The sequence below is a fragment of the Artemia sp. Qi Xiang Cuo genome, chromosome 14 (genome assembly GCF_049724085.1).
Source record: "Artemia sp. Qi Xiang Cuo chromosome 14, ASM4972408v1, whole genome shotgun sequence".
Lineage (NCBI taxonomy): Eukaryota > Metazoa > Arthropoda > Branchiopoda > Anostraca > Artemiidae > Artemia > Artemia sp. Qi Xiang Cuo.
The window spans coordinates 60,943,108-60,970,306 of NC_142807.1; the positions used below are offsets into that span (position 1 = coordinate 60,943,108).

A 27,199-nucleotide genomic window follows, 5' to 3' on the forward strand; every position below is an offset into this window, starting at 1 on the left:
AGCAGGACACATTTCGGAATATCCTGACAACAGGGCAGGGCCCTTAAATCTAGAACTACTCTAGTTCTTTCAAAACGAATGGTCACCGTATTTGTAATCATTATAAAATCCTTGCAACTTATTTGATACCTTTGACATAATGCGGTTTTTCCCACCATTTAATAAATAGCAACTAAATTTAATTTCTTGTTCATTCAGTAATAGCATGATTGAACACAAATACCATTAACAATCTAAGCTTCACTGCAGCAAAGGCCTGAAAATTTGTTTTCTACTTCATACCTCCATCCAAAGCCGCATCTAGGGGGCGTCACCGTGCTTGAACACCACCTTAATTTTTTGTAATTCTCCACCCCCTAAATATACCTCCCATCGAACAAAATTCCTGGATGCAACTTTGCCTCCATCCCCTCCCCCACTCCACCCTCTAGATCAGCCACTTGTTAAAAAAGCGGAATTTTGGTATACCATACTACCGTAACTAACGTTACTCTTTTCTTCCATCAGGAAAACTTTTCTTTTAGGTTAATATTATCTAAGACGGTTGAAGAAGCCGTTGCTTCCAGTGGCAGCGATTAGGGGGGGGGGGAGATCTATCAATACCCGATATTTCGAAAAATATTTTTTTGTATAGTGTTTGTAATTTCGCCCGTTTATCAACTCTTAAAATATTTAGTGGCCTGGACAGCAGGAATGCGACTTTTTGAGACTCCAATTAACATTAGATATACCTTAATTCGTGTTATAATCCTATTTTGGGCAAACCCCAATCCAGTCTGGTCCACTGGCACTTTTTAAAGACAAATCAATGAAACGAATTGTCTTTCAAACTTCCACTTCAACTTATGAAAGTATATTTAAGCTAAATATATTTTACATTTGGATTATAGAAAGTGGATTTATGGGATACATAACTTGTTTTTAATGTTCAATTTCCTAAACTTTCGGTTATTATTGAAGAGGGTTACTTTTTACTCACTGAGGGTTACTGAGGGTTACTCACTGGTTACTTGTTACTCATTGAGGGTTACTGAGGGTTACTCACTGGTTACTTTTTACTCACTGAGGGTACACAGAGGGTTACTTTTTACTCATTGTTATCTACTATGAACTAGCAGGACCGGATTTGGCAGGTGTGGGGTGCAACTGGATTTATTTTTTCAGTGCCCTCTCTATATATTAAATATTTAAATGAAATGTACATGTATACTAGTTTACGTACGTAAAATAGTTCACATACGTAGTGCAAAATCTCTTTAATATAAGACAACCCTGAATAAATTCAATAAATTTGGCAGGAACTTTTATAGATATCAGTTTTCTATATTATAAAGTATATATTATACAATAATAAATACATTAATAAATCTTATCCAGCAATGCAAACTAAAAATATACGTATTTTTGATTATTTGAATAACTCGTAATTTATCCCTTATCATCAAAAACAATTTGCTTTGAATTTCTTTTTTTATGGTAACAATGGGCCCTTGCAGACGCAGTGCTCGATTGGGCCCAACCACCCTTTATCCGGCCCTGTGAATCAGTATTTAATTATTAACAGACTGTACAGCTCCTCTGGCTTCTATGAAGAAATTGCTCTTATTAACGATGAGTTCCCTTACATTGGCACTCTGCCAGAGTTACTGTCTCTGCCAGAGTTACTCCGGCAGAGTTACGGTCTCTGTCAGAGTTACTCCGTTAATTTGAACTAATCAAGTGGTTTAATATCTCAAGCATGTTTTTTTAAATTTCAACTTGGTATCCATGTTCCCAATCTGTAATCAATTAGTTTAACTCTATTCAATCAATTGTACCCGCTTGTTTATGATTGTTTCATTTCTGACCAAAATAGGGCTTGGTTTCTATTTTTGGCTTTTCCAATCGATTTGTATGGCCATTATACTGGACTGGCAATCGACTCTCATGCTTAAAGAGTTTGAATACCTTGCACATTTCTACCAGGTCTTACACCGCTAACAAGTTCAAGCTAATGAAATAAGTTCAAAATGCTTTGCTAAATTAACTAATTAATCATCATCATCCTCATCATTTTATTTATAACCCATCACACAAATCTGGGCAGAGCCCAGAAAAAGACAGAGTAAAAATCAAGAAAAACAAAAAAAGAAACAACAGAAAAAAAATACACTTTGACAACTACGAACAAGGGACAAATAAAAATGACCAAAGATGTGAAAACTTCTGGCAATCAGTAAAAAAATCACAAATATACCTCTCAGTAACCCCAGCTTGGTTAACCAGTGAATACTTTCTCTATAGAAAAGAGGTAATTGTCCGTGTTGGCAGTGCCAGCGAATACTTTTGACATTTAAAATAAGGCGGTGAACTTTGCTATTTCATAACACAATTAAAAAAAGACCAAATAGGAGCAAGGGAAAGTAAGTGAGGAACTGTTAGGCTATTATATAACATGCATGCACGGTTGGGTATGCCGAAAATCATCTGAACAATTTTAGAACAAATTGCTGAGTTTTGGCTTTTTCAATTGGCTTCTATAACCCTTTAACTGAAACCGCCTCTTGATTCTCATGATTAAAGACAGTAGCGGTTTTAGGCCACAAAAACTAAGGAGGGGGGGGGAAAGTTACACAAAATTACAACTGCGACAATCTTCTCATCTGTTAAGTACATTAATATGAGTGTAAGAATATAAAAAAGTGGAATTTAATGTCAGATGTCAGAAAAAATAGAGGGAGGGGGGTAGCGGACCTAGAGAAGACCTCCAAAACTGACGACCAATTTCCTAAACAAACTGCGACTATAGAATATGTACTAAAGTATGGTCTAAAAAACTGGAGAAAAGCGAGCGAAAAATATGGGACCCCTTTTTAGAGAGTTTGTGTCCCTAGTAAATTTATACAAATCTTTACCCCCTGCAAATTTTAACAAATACAAAACCCGTTAATTATTCAATACATGAATGGGTCGATATATTGAAAGTCACTCTCCAATTCCACTTTTTCCAACAAATTGTAGCCGTTTACCTAACAAATTACTTTAAATCTTATCAAAAATAGGACTTGGAATAGGCTGAAACAAATAAGTGATTTTTGGCTTTTCAATTGACTTCTGTGACCCTTTAACTGTGACCACCTCTTGATTCTCATGCTTAGAGAGTTGACATTCCTAGCAGATTTCCACCAGGTTTTACCTCCCAGCCAAGAACTTATCTAGGATTTGTTTCGGGGGGAGTTTTACAAAACAAAACTTTAAAAAACACATCAAAAATTTGTTTATATTAATTCTTGTTACGTTTTTACGAGTTGGACAAACATTTCGGGGGGTTCTAACCCCCTAACCCACCCACCTGGATACAGCCTTGCTCCCAGCAAATTCAAACTAAAACAAAACCCGTTATGAATTAATTAATGTGTGAATGGTTTGATATGTTGAAAGGCATTCTCTAATTTAAGCTATTTGCAACGAATAGCCCCTTATTTATATAGCCCCGAATTATATAGCCCCTTATTTTACAAATTGCTTTATATCTGAACAAAAACAGGACTCGGAATGGGCTGAAACAAAAAAGTGAATTTTGGCTTTTCAATTGAATTCTGTGACCCTTTAGCAGAGCCCGCCTCTTGATTCTCATGCTTAGAGAGCTGATATCCCTAGTATGTTTTCACTAGATTCTACCTCCCAGTAAATTCAAACTAAAACGAAGCTAGGTTTTTTTTCAACGAATTGTAGCCCCTTATCTAACAACTTACTTCATATCTGATCAGAAATAGGACATGGAATGCAGGGGCGTATCCATCATTTGTTTTAGGGGGAGGGGGCAAAATAGGTTGATCCGATAAACTTGCGTTAGGAACAAGTTTAATTACGCGAACTTGCGTTAATTAAGTAAACTACACTACTTTAGACTACGCTAGGGGGCGTGCGCCCGCCTCGGCCCTTCCTTGGATCCGCCACTGATGGAATAAGCTGAAACAAATAAGTGATTTTTGGCGTTTCAATTTACTTCAGTGACAATTTAACTGAGACAGCCTCTTGATTCTCATGCTTAGAGAGTTGGCATCCCTTGTATATTTTCACTGGGTTTTACCTCCCTGCAAATCCAAACTAAAACAAAACCCGTTATTGATTAATAAATGCATGAATGGTTTGATATGTTGAAAGTCATTGTCCAATTTAAGTTTTTTCCAACGAATTGTAGCCCCTTATCAAACAAATTACTTCATATCTGACCAAAAATAGGACGTGAAATGGGCTGAAACAAAAGGAGTGATTTTTGGCTTTTTCAATTAACTTTTTGTGGAGCAACATCAGACAAAGCGGGAATAAGGTGATCTTTCAATCAAAGCGGGAAAAAATGACTAGATGATATAGTACGACAAATTGATATGGCATGCTTAGCGGAAAAAAGAAGATATATGAATAGTAAGAAAAAAAGAGTTGAGAAGCAAAGACTCACAAAGGAATCACGAAAGAGTAAGACCCATGATATAAATCATGTTTTTTCCAGTAATAAACAATAATGGTGACAGTTATGAAATATGAGTTCCGCGGAGATATGGATCTCGAGTTCCTTTTTTAGGTATTTAGTATATTCGACACATTTCAGTATGACACTCTAGCAACGAAAAGGAAAAGACAAAAAATCTACTTTTGAAACGAGGGGATATGGGGCTTAATCCTTCTCATAATCCTTCGTTTTGGCTTACAACCTTATGCTCATCCTTTTTGCAGATTTTCAGTTTTATAAATCAACGAGGGACGTAAGAACTTTAGCAGATAAGACAAGGAACGTATAAAATGCCCTGCATAAATTTAAAAATTGAATTGCCGTTCAGTATTGTTATTTTATTCAGTTACCCTTTCACCGTTACTTTGAGAGGGTCTTGATATTTTAGTTTATGTGTTTGTTTTAAGGTTTTGTTTTTTATATTATCTTTGTATTTTTATCAGCATTTTTTATTTTATTATCGTGCACTGAGGACGGTCAAGCGGAGGTCTTGACCGACATATTTGTATTGTAGTCTACGTTTTTCACTAGCTTGTATTATACTCTTTTCTCCCTTCTATACTTTTTTTCATAAATAAAAGTATTTATGAAATATCTTTATGATAAATAAAACTTTTTATTTATCGTCATGGAAAATCAGTGTGGTCTCCGAAATTATCTATGTTTTTTTATTTTCTCATTTAAAAGGAAGTCTTGATATATAATGCCTTTTGTAATTAACAAAACATAGTTTGCATTTAAACAAAGGGTACAAGATCACTATTTGAAGTTTTAATTATAATAATATTACGCATTAAAAAAAATTATGTTCTTATATTGAAAAATTATTATACTTAATAATACTATTTACGCTTCCTTTGCACCGTGTGGGATTGAACCTGACTACCCACGATCGGTAGTCAAGATTACTTCCACTACACAAACACAAGGATGATTGCTAACAATATTTCAAAAGTTTATGTTAAGCGGAAAGGATCGTATCTTTAACCACTGCACGTTGTCCTGTTCAAAGCTTCACTTATGTTCATGGATATTGTTTTCAAAATAGTTGATGGAATTTTTTTTAATAGTTTGTTTTAGAAGAGGTTTTTATTGAAATTTTAATTGTAAGTAGCCTAGAAAATATATGTACGAAACATTTACAGAAATCGAACTTAAAGAAACAATTGGGAAAGTAATTTTACAGAAAAGAAACCAAGACGAACAGAAATTCCTACAAATAAAAGTTTGGCTAAAAAATGCCTCCTTCCCACCTGTAACCATTCTAAAGTCCTTTTCGCAGTAGTTGATCCAGGGGGTGAGGGGTGCCCCCCTAACGTAGTCTAAAGCAGTGTAATTTACTTAATTAATGCAAGTTTGCGTTATATAAACTTGATCCTAACGCAAGTTTATTGTGATCAACCTATTTTGCGCCCGCCCTTAAAAAAATCCTGGATTCGCCCCTGCCTTTTCGTTATTTGGTCTTTATTCCTTGGCTGCCTAACATGATTTTCGGTGGCAAACTAAGCCGATACTTTACAAGTTACTTGACTTTTCTAAGTGAAAGGGAAAGACTAGTAGGCTACCCGGGGTCTCTCCAAAATGCTAAGATAGACCAACTGATCAATAGATAACCTCCTCTATTGGTGGGCTGGTACTATTTACTAAATAATGTTTTTGAACTTTGTTTTTTTTTCATACTGGAAAATACGTTGAAAATAGGCTGTAGACTCGTCATAAAATTAAATGTTTCATAGGTAAAACAAAACACATTATTGTTACACATTGCAATATTTCCGTCACGAAATTTTTTTTTTTGGGGGGGGGGGAGTAGCAAAATCACCGGGGTTATAAAAACCTTTCTGCAACTATTCTTAATCTTTCGATTGCACCAAGTAGGTATCGATTGGAATTGATTTTAGCTGAAGTGAAGTTAGGATAATGATATAAATTCCGTTTAAAATATAGGCTATCTTGTTTTCAATTAAGGGCTAATGACAATGACGAAACCTATTTTAGAAGGTTTGCTGCTGGAGGGGAGAGTAAGCAAACTTCTGTGTATAGTAATCTATATTCATTTTAATTTTAACCTTGTTATTTGTTTTAGGATTAATTAAATCAAAAAGCAAGTTTTTTCAACTGAAACCAAGGAGCAAGATTAAATCTTAAAACAAACAGAAATTATTCCGTATATGCGGTTGGTTTCCCCCTACTAAATACTTCACGCTTGATTTTTTAGTATTTTAACAAGTATCTTATTCAAATTAATTAAACGTATTTTAACAAGTATCTTACTTGTTAATTAACGTAAAACGTAAAAACTTAAAATGTAAAAATGTAAAATGCTAAAAAACGTAAAATGTTAAAAACGTAAAATGTAAAAACGTAAAACGTAAAATGTTAAAAAACGTAATTAACAAGTATCTTATTCAAATTAATCAAATAAATTGTATTCAAATTAATTTGAATAATTAATTAATTATTCAAATTAAACGGCCTTTGTGTTTCAGGAGTCGTTGTTTAAGTCGTTCAAAAAGACAAACTTTAGCGTGAAGAGCAAGGTATTTAGGAGGGAAAACCAACTCTATATACGGTATATTTCTGTTCATTTTAACTATTGCTCCTTACTTTCAGTCGAAAAGAAACTTTTTTGAAATTTTACACTCTTCAGGGAAGACGTCTGGTCTTAAATTTTCAGAAACGTACCCAGACTGGAGGCCTCAGGGCCCAAGATCCATCCCCCAGATTTTAAATTTTCTTGAATTTATGGGAACTTCTTATTCTAACTATCAAACGAAATTTGTTTTTTTTTTATTATTGCCAACCCCAGGAATTTTTTATCATTGCCATCCCCCCTAAATTGCTAGATACGTCTCTGGGTCACACCACGGCCACTATTTGTTGGGAACGAAGAGGTCCTGGGGTTTGCGTGCTTTTTCAAATTTTTTAACAGATTTAAATGGTAAAAGTATCAAGACCGTACCCAGGGGGTTTGAACCCTCTGCCCCGAGAAGGTTTGTCTGACTCCTAAAAACGTAACAAAAATGTATATAAACAATTTTTTTACACGTTTTGTATTTTTGTTTTTGTGTAAATCCCCTTCCCCCGAAAAAAAATCCTTGAGTAAAACACCCCCGAGAAAAAAATCCTGGGTACGGCCCTGAAAAGTATTAACATAAAATATCACAATTTCATTTTAAAGCTAAACTTAAATGCCCCACTCTTTTTCTACCTTCTTGTGGGATAAGGTTTTTGGCTCCTATTTCGATCAAGTTTTGCGCTGTGCCAACTAAAGCCTTTCTAGCCTAAAGATAAACTAGATATAACTTTCTTAGCGACACTAAGCTTAGCACTGAACATAAAAACACTAAATATTATCTAGACATAACAAGCAATACGCATTGCACAAAACAAGTGGCTACGTTTTGCATATAACTAGGACATAACAAGCACTAAATATAGCATATGTTTAACGTCACCAAACATTACCCTGAACACAAAAATGATAAATATTATTTATGATTAACAAGCATTAAACATAATACATAACTTGTTTTATCTAAACATAGATATTAAGGCTTTTTTTCATTTTCTTTCTTTTTATTACAGTCCATCGTCATGTCTTTTATGTTTGATGGGTTATAAAATGAATTAATTAATAACAACTGCCTACGTCTCATACATAACTGAGGCACAGCAAACGCTAAATACAAGCTAGACATAACACATGTTTAACGACACTAAGCATAGTACTGAACATAAAAGTCTTTAATATTATTTATACCTACAAAGCGCTTAAAATAAAACACAACAAGTGTCTTTGTCTTGCACATAACTAACATATTACGCTTATTTTTAACTGCAGTAAACATAAAGGCACGTAATGTTAAAAAGGACAACATGAAAAGTAGTTGAATTTCATCAAACAGTTCGTGGTAACGAACTGTAAGTAAGGAGCGACCCGGCTCAATGGTAACCAAAACTATAGAAAACGGTATTTTGATACAAATATATACATCAAAAGAATCAAATTTTAATGCTGATTTCAAATATATAAGTTTCATCAAGTTTAATTCTACCCATCAAAAGTTAGGCGCCTGAGAAAATTTGGCTGATTTTCGAAAAAAGGAGGAAAGACCCCCTAAAAGTTATAGAACCTTAATGAAAATCACACCATCATATTCAGCGTATCAGAGAACCCTACTGTAGAGGTTCCAAGCTCCTATGTACCAAAATGTGGAATTTTGCATTTTTTGCCAGAAGAAAGATCATGGGTGCGTGTTTATTTGTTTTTTTTTTTGTTTTTTTTTTCCAGGGGTGATTGTATTGACCCAGTTGTCCTAGAATATCGTGGGAAGGCACATTGGAATGGAAATTAAAAGTTCTAGTGCCCTTTTTAAGTGACCAAAAAAAATGGCTTTTGATAAAATTTGGCTGATTTTCGAAAAAAGGAGGAAAGACCCCCTAAAAGTTATAGAACCTTAATGAAAATCACACCATCATATTCAGCGTATCAGAGAACCCTACTGTAGAGGTTTCAAGCTCCTATGTACAAAAATGTGGAATTTTGCATTTTTTGCCAGAAGAAAGATCATGGGTGCGTGTTTATTTGTTGTTTTTTTTGTTTTTTTTTTCCAGGGGTGATTGTATTGACCCAGTTGTCCTAGAATATCGTGGGAAGGCACATTGGAATGGAAATTAAAAGTTCTAGTGCCCTTTTTAAGTGACCAAAAAAAATGGAGGGCAACTAGGTCCCCTGCCACGCTCATTTTTTCCCCAGTCACCTGATCAAAATTTTGAGATAGCCATTTTGTTCAGCATGTACGAAAATATAATAAGTATGTCTTTTAGGATGACTTAATCCCCCGAAGTTCCCGGGGGGAGGGCTGAAAGTTATGAGCTTTACCCAATGTTAACATATAGTATTGGTTATTGGGAAGTATACAGACGTTTTCAGGGGAGATTTTTCCTGGTAGGGGGGGGTGGGGTCGGGGGTTATGTGGGAGGATATTTCCATTAAGGAAGTTTTCATGGGGGAAGGGACAATTCTATGAAGGGGACGCCGGACTTCCCAGCATTATTTAAAAAAAGATCAGAAATTTAATATAAAAAAACAAGTATTTCAAATGCAATAGTAGCAACATCGAAACTTTAAACGAACAGAAAATATTACATATATGATTGGGTTCACCCCCTAGTCAATACCTCGCTCTTTAAGGCAAAGATTTTTAGTACTTTCATAAGAGCTATATATTCTAATTGGCGGCCTTTGCGATTAAGCGGTCATTTTTAAAGAATTGGAACAAAATTCGAACTTTTACTTAAAGAGCAAGGTATTGAATAGGGGGTGAACCCCATAATAAACTTTTTAAAAATATATGAATATAGAAGTTCGTTACGTAAGTTAATTCGTAAGTTACGTATATTTATTACCAATAAAAACGTTCGTAAATAAAATTAAACAAGTTCCGAGAAAGCCATTTAACTAAATAAAAGTAAATTCATATGAAAATTTTGTTTTAATTATTCATGTACGGTGAGCCAAGATCAAAACCTGTATTTATTAAAAAACGTTCAAAAATTAAATAAAAAAAGCAAGTTTTTTAAACTGAAAGTAAGGAGCGACATTAAAACTTAAAACGAACAGAAATTATTCCATATATGAAAGGGACTGTCCCCTTCTCATCGCCTTGCTTTTTACGCTAAAGTTTGACTCTTTCTCACAACTCTATTTTTTAAAACATTAAAAAACTTTAGCGTAAAGAGCGAGACGCTGAGGAGGGGACAGCCCCTTTCATATACGGAATAATTTCTGTTCGTTTTAAGTTTTAATGTCGCTCCTTACTTTCAGTTTAAAAAACTTGTTTTTTTATTTAATTACTTTTTGTGACACAGTGCCTTCAAGCATACTATACGTGAAAGATCCCATTTTGGATCTCACGGCTTCAGAATGAACATTTAAAGACTGTTATATTCAAATTAACAGCTTTAATTATCCATTACCTGAGGCAAATCACACAAAAAATCTTCTTAAACAAAAATTGGGCGTTTAAAGAATTATTTACAAGAACAGCATAAGATTAATTGGATTTCCGGAGGTTAAATTTCATTGTTTTTTTTAGCAATAATTTTCGTTAGGGCATATCTAACTCTAATCTTTAGTGTACGGATAATAATAAACCAAACGGTTTATGTAATTGTCTGCTAATAGCTATACCACCGGTTATCTTCATTAAGATCTACACCATACTCAAAACTTTCAAATTTTGTACACATTTGATTAATGATGCAATGTGAGATGAAAAATCGTAGTTTTCGCCTTTCACGAATTCTTTCATAATTGCCGTGTATTAATATATAAAAAGTGAGCTGAAATAAAAACATGCCGCCATGATGGTCATCGATCAAGAAGTTCAAGGAACTAAGCACTGTCATTTGGTTCCATAGTGCTGTTACGATGCAGCGCAACAATTACTCTTGTTGCAAAGCAACAGTACTGCTCTTACATTTTTTTAATGTAAAACAATATATTTTACCAAGGCAACATCAAGATGTATAAAATTGAAACTGCTTTCTAATATAAAAATTTAGAAACGAGAGAAAAATTTCCTGAAAAGTTTGCAAAATTTTCAGTATTTTGCGAAGGAAACGTGGAAATTCTTTTTTTTCTAACCTACTAAATTATTTAATGATGCACAATGAAAATGTCCTAGCTCTGAAAGTAAGTTTATTTGGAATCATTTAACGCTGGCCTCGTGTCGAATATACAATTATCTCTTATTGATATCTAGGAAATCTACTTAGGCATCTATTTTGAATTTCTAGGAAATCGTTAGGGAATTGAACTGATGATCTTTCAACAATTAATAGCATTATATGAAACATTAAGTTTGATTTTATTTGTACTTTCCAAGAATATTCAAGACACATTGAATAAAATTTTTATCTCAAAATTTTGATTGGATATGTTTGGGGAAAAGGTGAGCGGGAGAGGGGGGTTAGTTGCCCTTCAATCACTTTTGACTATTAAGAAGGGCACTAGCCCTTTGAACTTCTAATCGAATGAGCCTTTTTTGAAGTTTTTAAGACAACGCCTTTTATAAAAAACTTATATGCCCCCAGGGCATAACTTACAACCCTTGCCCTGAAGTCTGTGGGGGAGTGTCCTCCTCAAAAACATAATTTCTATCTGGAAATCAACTACGCTGAACAAAATGGCTAGCTCAAAATTTTGATTGGATGTGTTTCGGGAAATTGTGGGCGTGGAAGGGGTGTTAGTTGCCTTCCAATCACTTTCGATTATTAAAAAGGGCACAAACCACTCTAATTTCCAATCGAATGAGCTCTTTTTGATGTTTCTACGACAATTTATTCGATACGAAGTACCCTGGTCTAAAGGGAAAAAATAATAAATAATACATTGTGCCAACATCATTCTTATATGCCCCCAGGGCATAACTTAAAATCCTTGCCCTGAGGGTTGTGGGGGAGTGTCCTCCTCAAAAAAATATTTTCTATCTGGAAATCGACTAGGCTGAACAAAATGGCTATCCCAAAATTTTTATTGGATGTTTTTCGGGGAATGATGGACGTGGGGGGGAGGGAGAGATAGTTGCCCTCCAATTACTTTTGACTATTAAAAGTGCACTAGCCACTCCAATTTCCAATCGAATGAACCCTTTTCAAAATTTCTACGACAACTCCTTCGATACGAAGTGCCCTGGTCTAAGACCACGAAAAAAAAAATAGTACATTGTGCCCAAATCGTTCTTTACTTAGGCCTAGGCATATATTTTGAATTTCTAGGAAATTGTTAGGGAATTGAACTGATTATCTTTCAACAATTAATAGCATTATATCAAACATTAAGTTTGATTTTATTTGTACTTTCCAAGAATATTCAAGAGACATGTAGTTTTCTGTAAAGCACCAATGGCGTAGTAGGTATTATACTTTTACAGTGAGAGAAGGAGGCAAAACCCAAACTTTTCTTTGTAGAGATTTTTGTTCGTTTCAACATGGATTTGCATATTCAATTTAAGTTTCATTCGTTTTAAGATTATTTACTCATTTATATTAGTAACTATTGTTTGTTTGTTTGCTATGATTGTTTATTCAATTTCTTTTCGTTTTGTGTTTCATTTATGCCTCAATAGCAATATATTTTTTTTCGTTTTAAGTTTGATTTGCATATTCAACGTAAGTTTTACTCGTTTTAAGATTTATTTATTCATTTTTATTAGAACCTGTTGTATCTTTTTTTTGCTATGATTGTTTATTTAATTTCTTTTCGTTTTGGCTTTTATTCTTTAATAGTAAATTCTGGTTGTTTTTATTTTGAGTTACTGAAGGTTTCTATTTCTTCTGATCTTAAATTTAATAAGGCTTTTACTTTTGTTTAGGAAACTTTTTTTTCGGAATTTTTTTTTTAAATTAATCTCTGTTCGTTTTTGATTGCCAAAGTTTCAAGTTTTTCAAAATATTTCTTTTATTACAAGATAAATGAACAGTTTTGGTAAGAACTAATAAATTAAACTGAATATTGGATGTATAATGATATTATTTGCTGAAACCTCACTAGCTCAAGATTTCTTTTCACCCAGGCCGGATTTAAAGCTTTGACGCCTTGAGGTCCAAGCTTTTTGCCGCTCCGTTTTTGCACGATTATCGGGGAAATCCCCAAAATTTCGGGAATAGTGAAAGCTGCAGGGGCTAGTGAGCCTATTGGTAAATCCTGGCCTGTTTCGCTGCAATTTTCATTTCATTTTCAATGTTGTAATAAGAACAAAAGAAAATATTTCTAAAATAGTTCCTTTTAGTAAAGTGCCAAATACGCAATAGGCCTTATCCTATACTTTTGCCGTTAGAGAAACGGGCAGTAGTCATACTCTTGTTTGTAGTGAAGATAATATTCAGTAGTAGTACATAAGCCCTGCTCCCTAAATGACCGCGCTATAACAACCAATCCTTAATCCAATTCTCACTTATCTTTGAATTCTGTTCTCCCATTTATTATCATAGGCAGCGCGATCGCGCTGCCTAAGTAAAGAATGATGTTGGCACACTGTATTATTTTTTGTTCTCTCCATACCCGGTCACACCCCCCCCCCCCCAACACCTCAAGGCAAGGGTTGTAAGTTATGCACTGGGGAAATATAAGGTTTTTATAGAAAGTATTGTCGTAGAAACTTCGAAAAGGGCTCATTCGATTGGAAATTGGAGTGGCTAGTTCCCTTTTTAATAGTTGAAAGTGATTGAAAGGAAACCAACACCCGTTCCACGCCACCCTTTTTCCCAAAACACATCCAATCAAAATTTTGAGATAGCCATTTTGTTCAGCGTAGTTGATTTCCAGATATAAATTAGTGAAGATAATATTCAGTAGTAGTACATAAGCCCTGCTCCCTAAATGACCGCGCTATAACAACCAATCCTTAATCCAATTCTCACTTATCTTTGAATTCTGTTCTCCCATTTATTATCATAGGCAGCGCGTTTGCTCTGCCTAAGTAAAGAACGATGTTGGCACACTGTATTATTTTTTTTCTCTCCCTCCCCGGGCACCCCCCCCCACCCCTCAGGGCCAGGGTTGCAAATTATGCCCCGGGGAAATATAAGGTTTTTATAGAAAGTATTGTCGTAGAAACTTCGAAAAGGGCTCATTCGATTGGAAATTGGAGTGGCTTGTTCCCTTTTTAATAGTTGAAAGTGATTGAAAGGAAACCAACACCCGTTCCACGCCACCCACTTCCCGAAACACATCCAATCAAAATTTTGAGAGAGCCATTTTGTTCAGCGTAGTTGAATTCCAGATATAAATTAGGTTTTTGAGCGGGACACTCCCCCACAACCTTCAGGGCAAGAGTTGTAAATTATGCCCTGGGGGCATGTAAGGTTTTTGTAGAAGACGTCTTCGTAAAAAATTTCAAAACAGGTTCGATCGAATGGAATTTCAAAGAGTTAGTTCCCTTTTTAAAAGTCGAAAATGATTGGAGGGCAACTAGCCCCCCTTCCCCCATGCCCATCATTCGCCCAAACACATCCAATCAAAATTTTGAGATAGCCATTTTGTTCAGGGTAGTTGATTTCCGGATAGAAAATATGTTTTTCAGGAGGACACTCCCCCACAACCCTCGGGGCAAGGGTTTTAAGTTATGCCCTGGGGGCATATCAGGTTTTTATAGAACCGCGTTGTCGTAGAAACTTCAAAAAGGGCTCATTCAATTGGAAATTGAAAGGGCTAGTGCCATTTTTCATAGTCGAAAGTGATTAGAGGGCAACTAACCCCCCTCTCACGCCCACATTTTCCCCCAAACACATCCAATCAAAATTTTGAGATAGCCTTTTTATTCAACGTAGTTTTGAGTTCTAGAAATTAGGTCTTTAAGATGACAAACCCCTACAACCCTCAGGGCAAGGGTTTTAATTTATGCTCTAGGGGCATATAAGGTTTTTATAAAAAGTGTTATCATAGAAACTTCAAAAACGACTCATTTGATTGGACATTGAAACGGCTAGTGCCCTTTTCAATAGTCGAAAGTGATTGAAAGGCAACTAACACCCTTTCCACGCCCACCATTTCCCCAAACACATCCAATAAAAATTCGGAGATGGCAAAGGGCTGTAAGTTATGCCTTGGGGGCATATAATGTTTTTATTGAAAGCGTTGTCGTAGACACTTCAAAAGGACTCATTCAATTGGAAATTGAAAGGGCTAGTGCCTTTTTTAATAGTTGAAAGTGATTGGAGAGCGACTAACGCCCCTCTCACGACCACCATTTTCCCAAACACATTAAATCAATATTTTGAGATATCTATTTTGTTCAACGTAGTTGAAAGTTCTTGAAATTAGGTCTTTTAGGATGATAACGCCCTCACAGCCCTCAGTGCAAGGGTTGTAAGTTACGCCCTGGGGGTATATAAGGTTTACATTGCAAGTTGTTGTTGAAATTTCGAAAAGGGCTCATTTGAGTGGAAATTGAAATTGCCCTTTTCAATAGTCGAAAGTGAGTGGAGAGTAATTAACCCCCCTCTCACGCCCACCATTTCCCCAAAAACCTCAATCAAAGTTTAGAGATAGCCATTTTGTTCAATGTAGTGGAAAGTTCTGGAAATTATGTATTTAAGGATGACAAACCCCGCAGAGCCCAGGACAAAGGTTTTAAGTTATAACCTGGAGCCATATAAGGTTTTTATAGATAGAGTTGTCGTAAAACTTCAAAAGGGGCTCATTTAATTGGAAATTGAGAGGGCTAGTGACCTTTTTAATAGTCAAAAGTGATTGGAGGGTAACTAACCCCCCTCTCACGCCCACCATTCGTCCAAACACACCCAATCAAAATTTTCAGATAGCCATTTTGTTCAACGTAGTAGAAGTTCTGGAAATTAGGTCTTTGAGAATGACACCCCCCAGCCCTCAGGGCAAGGGTTGTAAGCTGTATCCTGGGAGCATATAAAGTTTATATTGAAAGTGTTGTTGTAGAAACTTCAAAAGGGCTCATTTGATTGGAAATGTGTGGAAGTGATTGGGGAGCAACTAACGCCCCTCTCACGCCTACCATTTCCCAAAACACATCCAATCGAAATTTTGAGATAGCCATTTTGTTTAATGTAGTAGAAAGTTCAGGAAATTAGGTCTTAAAGGATGACAACCTTTTATAGTAAAGATCGATGTGGGTATGATGTTTTTTTTTTTTGTTTTGTTTTTTTTAGACCAGGGCACTTCGTATCAAAGGAGTTGTCGTGGGAACTTCGAAAAGGGCTCTTTCAATTGAAAATAGTAAGGGTTGATGCCCAGTTTAATAGTCGAAAGTGATTGGAGGGCAACTAATCCCCCTACCCTTCCCCCCCTCCCATTTGCCCATTATGTTTGAAAACTAAATATTGCCTTAAGATTAAATCAAAATGCACTGTGTTAATGTTAATTCTCCATAAGGCATCTCAGCAATATCCCAAGAGGGTATTATGTTCAAACTTTTGGGGCTACTTCTGTTCTTAAAATTTTACCAAATCAAAATAGCGTAAGTTTATCCAAGCTATCAAAGAAAGTAAACAGATTTTTTTGCGAATGGTATCAAGTTTTCCATTTCAGGTCAACTAGAGGAGGTATGAAACTAAATTAAACACTACTATTTGTGTCCAAATTTCTAAAAGGGTGTGTCTTGTTAAAAATTGCTGAAAATTCTTCTTCAGCATACAAATAGCAGGCCAAACTATAAAGTCTTAAAAAAAGAAAAGATTTAAAGTAATATTTTCTTTTTCCCTAAAAAGACTATGTCAATATAAAACGAACAAAAATTAATTAAAAAAACTTTTCCACAAAATAAGTTTTTCAAAAAAAAGTAAAGAACTCCATTAAACAAAAAATGAGCAAAAATAAAAGCAAATAATCTACCAAGCGTGAAACTACCACAAATCAGCATCAGCATCAAAAATTTAAATGTTTTTACTTATTTTAAATTTAATAAATCAAATAATATTAACATTTTGATTACTAAGTATCAGTACATGTATATTAAACTGACAGTGCACATTCATTTGTATTTTTTTCAGTAAAGTGCAAATTTTGTTCTGGCCTTGGGAAGGCATAGTGGGTTTTGAGCCCAAATTTCTGCTCGTTTCGAGTTTGACTCGGTTATTTATTGTAATTTCTGTTCGTTTTGGGTTTCATTTGATTTTATTTTTGCTTATTTTTTGTTTAATAGAGTTCTTTACTTTTCTTTGAAAGACTTATTTTGTGGAATTTTTTTTTATTAATTCTAAGTAAGAGAATTGGCTATTCAAGTAAGAGAATGACGCTTTTACCGCAAGGGAAACGGGTAGTAGCCAGGGTTGCCACTCAGCCGGTTTTTGGTGCCACTTTGGGAAGCAAAATAGTGTCAATTTTGTATAAAAAGTGTCATTTTCCAAAAATTTGCAGGTCGCGACGCTTCGCGTCCCTCGCGCTCATATCAACAAGCTTTTCAAATTCAAAATACTGGCCAATCCGCTTGGGAGCACCTCCCGCGTGGTTTTCCGCATCTTTAAATTCTCCAACATGAAATGTCGGATCTAATACCATCTATCAACTTTGATTTTACTTAGTCGGTGCTGATTTCCGGCTTTGCGCAGCACTTCCACTCTTCTCAACCTTCCAGCCCCCCTCCTAAAAACCCGCTAAAACACAAATGGTGCCTTCTATATAAAATGGGAACTCGTCCCACAGAGTACTTTCTTCTCTTTTTTTCTGAGCAGTCTTTGTTCATAGCGTGAAAAACAAACGGAAAAAGAAAAGAAGAAAAACCTTCAGTTTTTTTTCTTTTGAGAAAACGGAAAAAAAGGGACAGCAATACTCGTCTATATTGAGAGTTTTTTATCCAGTTTTTCCATAAAATGGACTATCTGGATTATTACAGTGCATTCAGGTGCTTGAAACTTTTCTTTTCTTCAAAAATGCTGAAGAGAATGCCACTAACATAGATCGTAGCTATTGATGACCCTATGATAAACACAACTAATAGTGGTTCAGACACTAACTCTTTCAAATAATTTATTTGGAAAAAACTAGTGGAAAAACAATAAGACAGCTATATCATCTAACCCGTTTATCACAACCTGAATAGAATAAGTTTCACGAGAACTCTCGCCGCTCCCGGTAAATTTGTCTTTAAGATGTCTCCAGGGACTAGGGCATAGAAACAGTCAACTATCATTTTAAGTATCAATATTAAAGCACCTTTGTAATAAAACACGAGCATTTAGAGTATTAATTAAAAAACTTTTTCCAGAAAATAATTTTTCCAAAGAAAAGCAAAGAACTCCATTAAACAAAAAATGATCAAAAATAAAATAATCTACCAAGCTTGAAACTACCACAAATCAGCATCGATAAATAAATAAAACCCTAAACGAACAGAAATTAAAATAAATAACCGAGTCAAGCTAAAAACGAGCAGAAATTAACATAAGTTGGGTGCAAAACCCCTATGCCTTCCCAAGGTAAGAACAACATTTGCACTTTACTGAAAAATATACATTAGCTGCGTTTTTTTTCGAAGTTCCGTGTTTCATGGTTCATGTTCCAAGTTTCATGTTCTAGCCCAAAAACGCAGTTTTTGTCGCTTTCGTGTTCTCTGTCCATGTTCCTGGTTGAACGTCTAAAAACGCATTTTAGGAAAAGTGGCAAAATATTCAAAACTGTGGAAACATGTGGAAAAATTCTGAGCTTTTTACTTGCCTGTTTTCTTGTACACACATGTTTCACCTTGGCCTCTATTCAAAAACGCATATTCAGCAGGATCTATGTCCATTTTTTTCCCTTCCATCTTATCCTTTCTTTTGTCATCTACAGATAACTTTTTTCTATTTGGATAGGGACCAATCGAACACGCAACACGCACAAAGAGCAAGTTCCAAGTTTGAGGAAACAGACAGTCGAGCAGGCAACATGATGTTTCGTGTTTCGCAAAAAAACGAAGTTTTGTTAAAACATGCTGTTACGTGTTTTGTCGAAAACGCAAAAATGGCAAAACACGATTAAACCACGGAACCAACCACGCAAAAAAAGCCACTAATAAAATCGGTGCGAAGCTCAATCTTGAAAAAACAAAAATTTGAAGTGGCAAAAAAATTGGCTACAAAAAAATAAAGTCACAAAAGATTAAGCTGCAAGAAAATAATTGAAGTTAAATAGAATATATGCTTTAGAAGCTGTAGTTGTATATAAATAAAAAAAAATCCGTCATAAATACTTTATTTGAAACATAAGAAACTGAAGTTGAAAAAATAGTCACAAAAAATTGAGGTTGCAGAAATGTATGAAAACAATTACTACAATTTTTTCTGGCAAGTTTCTCCATAAATTATAATCAAGAATAAGCAAACAGTCTTTATTTATTTATATTTTAGTAATAAAGATAATTAGATACGATATATTTACTCCAACACTATATGTTTTGGGGACACCAAAATCAATATTTTCTGAAGAATATTATATATTTTCCACTTATAAATCAATCAATACACTAGGAATATCTATTTAAATTTTAGAATAGTTTTATAAACCTAATTTTCCTATTCAAAGCTAAACAACAGCTAAGCAAAAATATGTTTATTCACATCAATATATTTCTATAGAAAATCTCAGGTTTAAAATATAACATACGTCTAAATTGATGCTATGAAAAAATAATGACATTTTGTTATTTTAACATTGATTTGTAAAAATTTCTTTACCTTTACAAAATTGATTTAGAAAGATCTATTCTGTTTTAATCCAATCAGACTTTTTCTAAATTTCGAACATATAACTCGATCAGATACTAAATAGTGACCAAATGAAATTGGTTTGATCAGGTGTTTGGGGGCTATAGAGGGAGGGTAAAAAGGGCACATGAATGGGCTTTTGTAAGCTATATGGGGCTATTTGGTAGCTTTGTGCCATCTCTAAAAGCATACTTTATCAGAGATTACATAAATTGCAATTCCTTCAATTTTAACGGTTTAACTTTGTATTTCAAACGGTGGGCAATGTTTACCCTCCCCCCCCCCCGCCCCCGAAACCTTAAAAATACCCCCACCTTGGCTGGTTGGTTTCCAATCACTTTCGACTTATAAAAAGGACTAGAACTCTCAAGTTATGACCTAATGAACACCATCAAAAGTTTCTGCGGCCATGAACTGGAGGTATGGATGAGTATTGGGCTGCTCCCCTCTTATACAGAATAGATTCTGTTCAATTCGGGGTTTAATGCTACTCTTTACTTTCATAATAATAGCTTAGACCAGAAATATTCCCAGAAATGATAAAGGAGTAGATATGTCTTTCACATTTTTGATGCGTTTAAAAAAAAAAATTTGTACCCCCCCCCCTCATAAAAATACCTTCTCCCTCCAAAAAATACTGGTTATGGACTTGGGGACTATACATCAATTTCTACCTCCAACCTCCCTTCGTCTCTCCCTTAGAACTAATTCTGTATTTGTCTAATGTGTCAATGGGAAAAATTACAAAAATTGAAAAGACGCTTAACCCTCTACAATGGGATTCTCTGATTCTTTTGTAGTTAGGGAGGGAGGGAGATTCCGCAAAGAGTATATTTTAATGCCAAAAAATCCGAGTTCTCATTGAGCCTTCAGAAAAATACATAATTCGTTCTGAGGGAGAGACGAAGGGAGAGTGGAAGTAGAAATTGATCTATAATCCCCAGGGAGTTCTAGTTTTTTTTTTAAGTTGAAAGTGATTGGAGAACAACCAGCCACAGGGGGTATTTTCTGGGGGGTGTATTTTCCAGAGGGGGTATTTTTAACGGGGAGGATATTTTCTAGGGGGTATTTTCTGATGGAGGGGGGGGGGTAAACTCTTAGAACGTTTCAAAGAACCGACTACAATTAATGCGGCTAATGGTATTTAATTTGACTTGTTTCACAATTCTAAAAGCCATTAATATTGTAATTTTTATTTATGTTCTTAGTGAGCACCCCCTTCTGACCATTTTGGAAGTCATATTGCTTCGTCTGTGATTTAAAACAAGGGAGCTGTTGTTTAGCCCCTTAGAAAATATCCTAAAAAGAAAATACACCCCTAGAAAATACCCCACCCCCTTGACTGGTTGGTCTCCAATCACTTTTGACTTACAAAAAAAGGAATAGAACTCTCAATTTCTGACGTAATGAGCACCCTCCGAAGTTTCTGGGCCCATGAGGTGGAAGTGGGGATGAGGAAGAGATAGTCTGCCTCGTATACGGTATAAATTCTGCTCATTTGAAGGTTTAATGTTACTTTTCACTTTTACAGCAATAGCAAAGACCAGAAATATTCTCAAAAATCAAGTGGGGATTAAATATAAATATTAATTGTTCTTACGTTTTAAAATATTTTTGTACCCCCCCCCCCCCCCCGAAGGAAAATACCCCTCCCCAAACAAAGTCGTGGTTACACCCTTGGAGATTATACATCAATTTCTACCTCCTTCCTTCCCTTGTCTCTCCCTTACATCGAATTCTTTATCATAGGCAGTGCACTAGCGTTCTCTAAGTAAAGAACAATGTGGGTATAATTTTTTTTTTTGACCAGGGCACTTCGTATCGGAAAAATTGCTGCAGAGACTTTAAAAAGGGCACACGCCCTTTCAATTTCTATTGGAAATTGAAAGGGCTAGTGCCCTTTTCAATATTAGAAAGTGATTGGAGGGCAACCAACCCTCTCCCATGCCCACCATTTCCCCAAACACATCCAATCAAAATTTTGAGATAGCCATTTTTTTCAGCGTAGTTAGAAAGTCCGAAAATTATGTCTTTGTGGCTGAAATCCCCCTCCCCCCTTTACAGCCTCAAGGGCAAGGGTTATAAGTTATACCCTAGGGGCATTTAAGGTTTTTATAGAAAAGGTGGTTGCATAAACTTTGGAAGGGGATATTTGAATTGGTAATAAGAAGTTCTAATGTCCTTTTAAGATTCAGAGTGTTCGCAGGGCAGATACTTCCCCCTCCCCCTCATTTTTGCCCAAAATGCAGCTGATAGAAGTTTTGATATGGCCATTTGTAGTTGTAAAAACTTGGAAAAAGGCTCATTCAATTGGAAATTGAAAGGGCTAGTGCCCTGTATAATAGGCAAAAGTGATTGGAGCGGAACATGTCCCCCCCCCACGCCCATCAATTTCCAAAATATATGTAATGAAAACTTTGAGATAACCAATTTGTTCCCCGTTGTTGAAAAGTCTAGAAATTATGTCTCTTAGGATGACACCACCCCCCCTCCCCCAAAGCCCTCAGCATAAGGGTTATATACCATACACGGGGGACAAATAAGGTCTTTATGGAAAGGGTGTTCGTGTAAACTCTGGGGATGGCATTGGAATTGAAATAAAATGCTTTAGTGCCCTTTTTAAGAGTCAAAATGATTTATGCTCTTATGAAACGAGTGGTCGTGTAAACTTTGGATCGGATGGAGCTCATTTGATCGGAAGTCGGAAGTTTTTTTCCTTTATTAAGAGTCAAAAGTGAAGTGAGGGCAATCAACTCTCTCCCCCCAAGCCAGTTGTTACTCAAAACACAACTGATCGAAATTTTAAGAAAGTTGTTTAGTTCAGCATTTTTGAAAGTTCCAGTAATTATGTCTTTGGAAATTTCAACCTACCCACAGTCCTCAGGACAAAGGTTGTAATTTAGGCGATTTGTTCATTTCTTACACCTAGTATATGTTATTGAGAAAGCTATGCATGTTTGAACTTTTCTTTCCCAGAAGACTAAGGGTATTCAGGTGAGTGTTTTAAAGAATGTTGAGGGGAGTGTTGAACTAAATCAAAAACCGGCATTTGTATACGGATTGTCAAAAGGGCGTAATGTCAGAACAACTGTCAACCTAACCTCCAAGGGTCAGAATAACACCCACTTAAAGTTACTTTACTGCAGTATAATAGCAATAACTTACTATGTTAATTTGGAAAATTCAGGAAGTGATAGAGAGATGATGAAAAAGGCAATATTTGCATGCTATCAATACTATTACAACTACCACCGCAACTACCTCAAAAGTTCTTCTTCCAAGCTTTCTAGTTCTGCTGCAAAAACCATGGGAGTTCTTGATAATAGATCGATCATTCTTTCAATATTTTAATTCTGAGTATGTGGTGGAGTATGTAGTCCATTTAGTAATTTAAAAAGGACACCTTCAGAATTTTACCTGAATTACCTCATGCTGGGAATATTTAAATGTTTTGCCAAACAGAGAATCCTGCAGAAAAAAGCTGCGTTTCTTCATTGCTATTTTTTTTTTCTAGCCAGAATCCATATTTAAGCCGTTGGTTTTATCAAATACATGGTTTTTGCCAAATTCAATGCTTAAACGAACTTATCTCATGTAATTACCTCATGCTAGAAATAATTAAGTGTTTTGCCAGAAAACAGAGAAAACAGAAAACAGAGAATACTGCAGAAAAAAGCTGCGTTTTCTTCATTGCTATTTTTTTTTCTAGCCAGAATCCATATTTAAGCCGGGGGTTTTATTAAATGCATGGTTTTTGCCAAATTCAATGCTTAAACGAACTTATATCATGTAATTACCTCATGCTAGAAATAATTAAGTGTTTTGCCAGAAAACAGAGAAAACAGAAAACAGAGAATACTGCAGAAAAATGCTGCGTTTTCTTCATTGCTATTTTTTTTTCTAGCCAGAATCCATATTTAAGCCGGGGGTTTTATTAAATACATGGTTTTTGCCAAATTCAATGCTTAAACGAACTTATCTCATGTAATTACCTCATGCTAGAAATAAATAAGTGTTTTGCCAGAAAACAGAGAAAACAGAAAACAGAGAATCCTGCAGAAAAAAGCTGCGTTTTCTTCATTGCTAATTTTTGTTTCTAGCCAGAATCAATATTTAAGCCGTGGGTTTTATTAAATGCATGGTTTTTGCCAAATTCAATGCTTAAACGAACTTATCTCATGTAATTACCTCATGCTAGAAATAAATAAGTGTTTTGCCAGAAAACAGAGAAAACAGAAAACAGAGAATCCTGCAGAAAAAAGCTGCTTTTTATTCATTGCTAATTGTTTTTCTAGCCAGAATCCATATTTAAGCCGTGGGTTTTATTAAATACATGGTTTTTACCAAATTCAATGCTTAAACGAACTTATCTCATGTAATTACCTCATGCTAGAAATAATTAAGTGTTTTGCCAGAAAACAGAGAAAACAGAAAACAGAGAATCCTGCAGAAAAATGCTGCGTTTTCTTCAATGCTATTTTTTTTTCTAGCCAGAATCCATATTTAAGCCGTGGGTTTTATTAAATGCATGGTTTTTGCCAAATTCAATGCTTAAACGAACTTATCCCATGTAATTACCTCATGCTAGAAATAATTAAGTGTTTTTGCCAGAAAACAGAGAAAACAGAAAACAGAGAATCCTGCAGAAAAAATCTGCGTTTTCTTCATTGCTAATTTTTGTTTCTAGCCAGAATCCATATTTAAGCCGTGGGTTTTATTAAATGCATGGTTTTTGCCAAATTCAATGCTTAAACGAACTTATCTCATGTAATTACCTCATGCTAGAAATAAATAAGTGTTTTGCCAGAAAACAGAGAAAACATAAAACAGAGACTCCTGCAGAAAAAAGCTGCATTTTATTCATTGCTAATTTTTTTTCTAGCTAGAATCCATGTTTAAGCCGTGGGTTTTATTAAATACATGGTTTTTACCAAATTCAGTGCTTAAACGAACTTATCTTATGTAATTACCTGATGCTATAAATAATTAAGTGTTTAGCCATAAAACATAGAAAACAGAAAACAGAGAATACTTCAGAAAAAAGCTGCATTTTATTCATTTCTTATTTTTTTTTTCTAGCCAGAAACGATATTTAAGCATTGGGTTTTATTAAATACATGTTTTTTTCCAAATTCAATGCTTAAACGAACTTATCTCATATAATTAACTCATTCTAGAAATAATTAAGTGTTTTGCCAGAAAACAGAGAAAACAGAAAACAGAGAATACTGCAGAAAAATGCTGCGTTTTCTTCATTGCTATTTTTTTTTTCTAGCCAGAATCCATATTTAAGCCGGGGGTTTTATTAAATGCATGGTTTTTGCCAAATTCAATGCTTAAACGAACTTATCTCATGTAATTACCTCATGCTAGAAATAATTAAGTGTTTTGCCAGAAAACAGAGAAAACAGAAAACAGAGAATCCTGCAGAAAAATGCTGCTTTTTCTTCATTGCTATTTTTTTTTCTAGCCAGAATCCATATTTAAGCCGTGGGTTTTATTAAATACATGGTTTTTGCCAAATTCAGTGCTTAAACGAACTTATCTTATGTAATTACCTCATGCTAGAAATAATTAAGTGTTTTGCCAGAAAACAGAGAAAACAGAAAACAGAGAATCCTGCAGAAAAAACCTGCATTTTCTTCATTGCTAATTTTTGTTTCTAGCCAGAATCCATATTTAAGCCGTGGGTTTTATTAAATGCATGGTTTTTGCCAAATTCAATGCTTAAACGAACTTATCTCATGTAATTACCTCATGCTAGAAATAATTAAGTTTTTTGCCAGAAAACAGAGAAAACAGAACACAGAGAATCCTGCAGAAAAAAGCTGCCTTTTATTCATTGCTAATTTTTTTTCTAGCCAGAATCCATATTTAAGCCGTGGGTTTTATTAAATACATGGTTTTTACCAAATTCAATGCTTAAACGAACTTATCTCATGTAATTACCTCATGCTAGAAATAAATATGTGTTTTGCCAGAAAACAGAGAAAACAGAAAACAGAGAATCCTGCAGAAAAATGCTGCTTTTTCTTCAATGCTATTTTTTTTTCTAGCCAGAATCCATATTTAAGCCGTGGGTTTTATTAAATGCATGGTTTTTGCCAAATTCAATGCTTAAACGAACTTATCCCATGTAATTACCTCATGCTAGAAATAATTAGGTGTTTTTGCCAGAAAACAGAGAAAACAGAAAACAGAGAATCCTGCAGAAAAAAGCTGCGTTTTCTTCATTGCTAATTTTTGTTTATAGCCAGAATCCATATTTAAGCCGTGGGTTTTATTAAATGCATGGTTTTTGCCAAATTCAATGCTTAAACGAACTTATCTCATGTAATTACCTCATGCTAGAAATAAATAAGTGTTTTGCCAGAAAACAGAGAAAACAGAAAACAGAGAATCCTGCAGAAAAAAGCTGCATTTTATTCATTGCTAATTTTTTTTCTAGCTAGAATACATATTTAAGCCGTGGTTTTTATTAAATACATGGTTTTTACCAAATTCAATGCTTAAACGAACTTATCTCATGTAATTACCTCATGCTAGAAATAATTAAGTGTTTTGCCAGAAAACAGAGAAAACAGAAAACAGAGAATCCTGCAGAAAAAAGCTGCGTTTTCTTCATTGCTATTTTTTTTTTATATCCAGAATCCATATTTAAGCCGTGGGTTTTATTAAATACATGGTTTTTGCTAAATTCAATGCTTAAACGAACTTATCTCATGTAATTACCTCATGCTAGAAATAATTAAGTGTTTTGCCAGAAAACAGAGAAAACAGAAAACAGAGAATCCTGCAGAAAAAAGCTGCGTTTTATTCATTGCTATTTTTTTTTCTAGCCAGAATCGATATTTAAGCCGTGGGTTTTATTAAATGCATGGTTTTTGCCAAATTCAATGCTTAAGCGAACTTATCTCATATAATTACCTCATTCTTGAAATAATTAAGTGTTTTGCCAGAAAATAGAGAAAACAGAAAACAGAGAATACTTCAGAAAAATGCTGCGTTTTCTTCATTGCTATTTTTTTTCTAGCCAGAATCCATATTTAAGCATTGGGTTTTATTAAATACATGGTTTTTACCAAATTCAATGCTTAAACGAACTTATCTCATGTAATTACCTCATGCTAGAAATAATTAAGTGTTTCACCAGAAAACAGAAAACAGAGAATACTGCAGAAAAATACTGCGTTTTCTTCATTGCTATTTTTTTTTCTAGCCAGAATCCATATTTAAGCCTCGGGTTTTATTAAATACATAGTTTTTGCCAAATTCAATGCTTAAACCAACTTATCTCATGTAATTACCTCATGCTTGAAATAATTAAGTGTTTTGCCAGAAAACAGAGAAAACAGAAAACAGAGAATACTGCAGAAAAATGCTGCGTTTTCTTCATTGCTATTTTTTTTTATAGCCAGAATCCATATTTAAGCCGTGGGTTTTATTAAATACATGGTTTTTACCAAATTCAATGCTTAAACGAAC

The 27,199-nt window shown here is 34.8% G+C and overlaps 1 protein-coding gene across 1 annotated transcript in view; it reads left to right on the top strand.

Moving 5' to 3' along the window:
• LOC148944715 (protein Wnt-4-like) overlaps nt 1–27,199 on the top strand; it is a 245,132-nt gene that overhangs the window by 185,122 nt on the left and 32,811 nt on the right. The gene's annotated exons all lie outside the window — the stretch shown is intronic.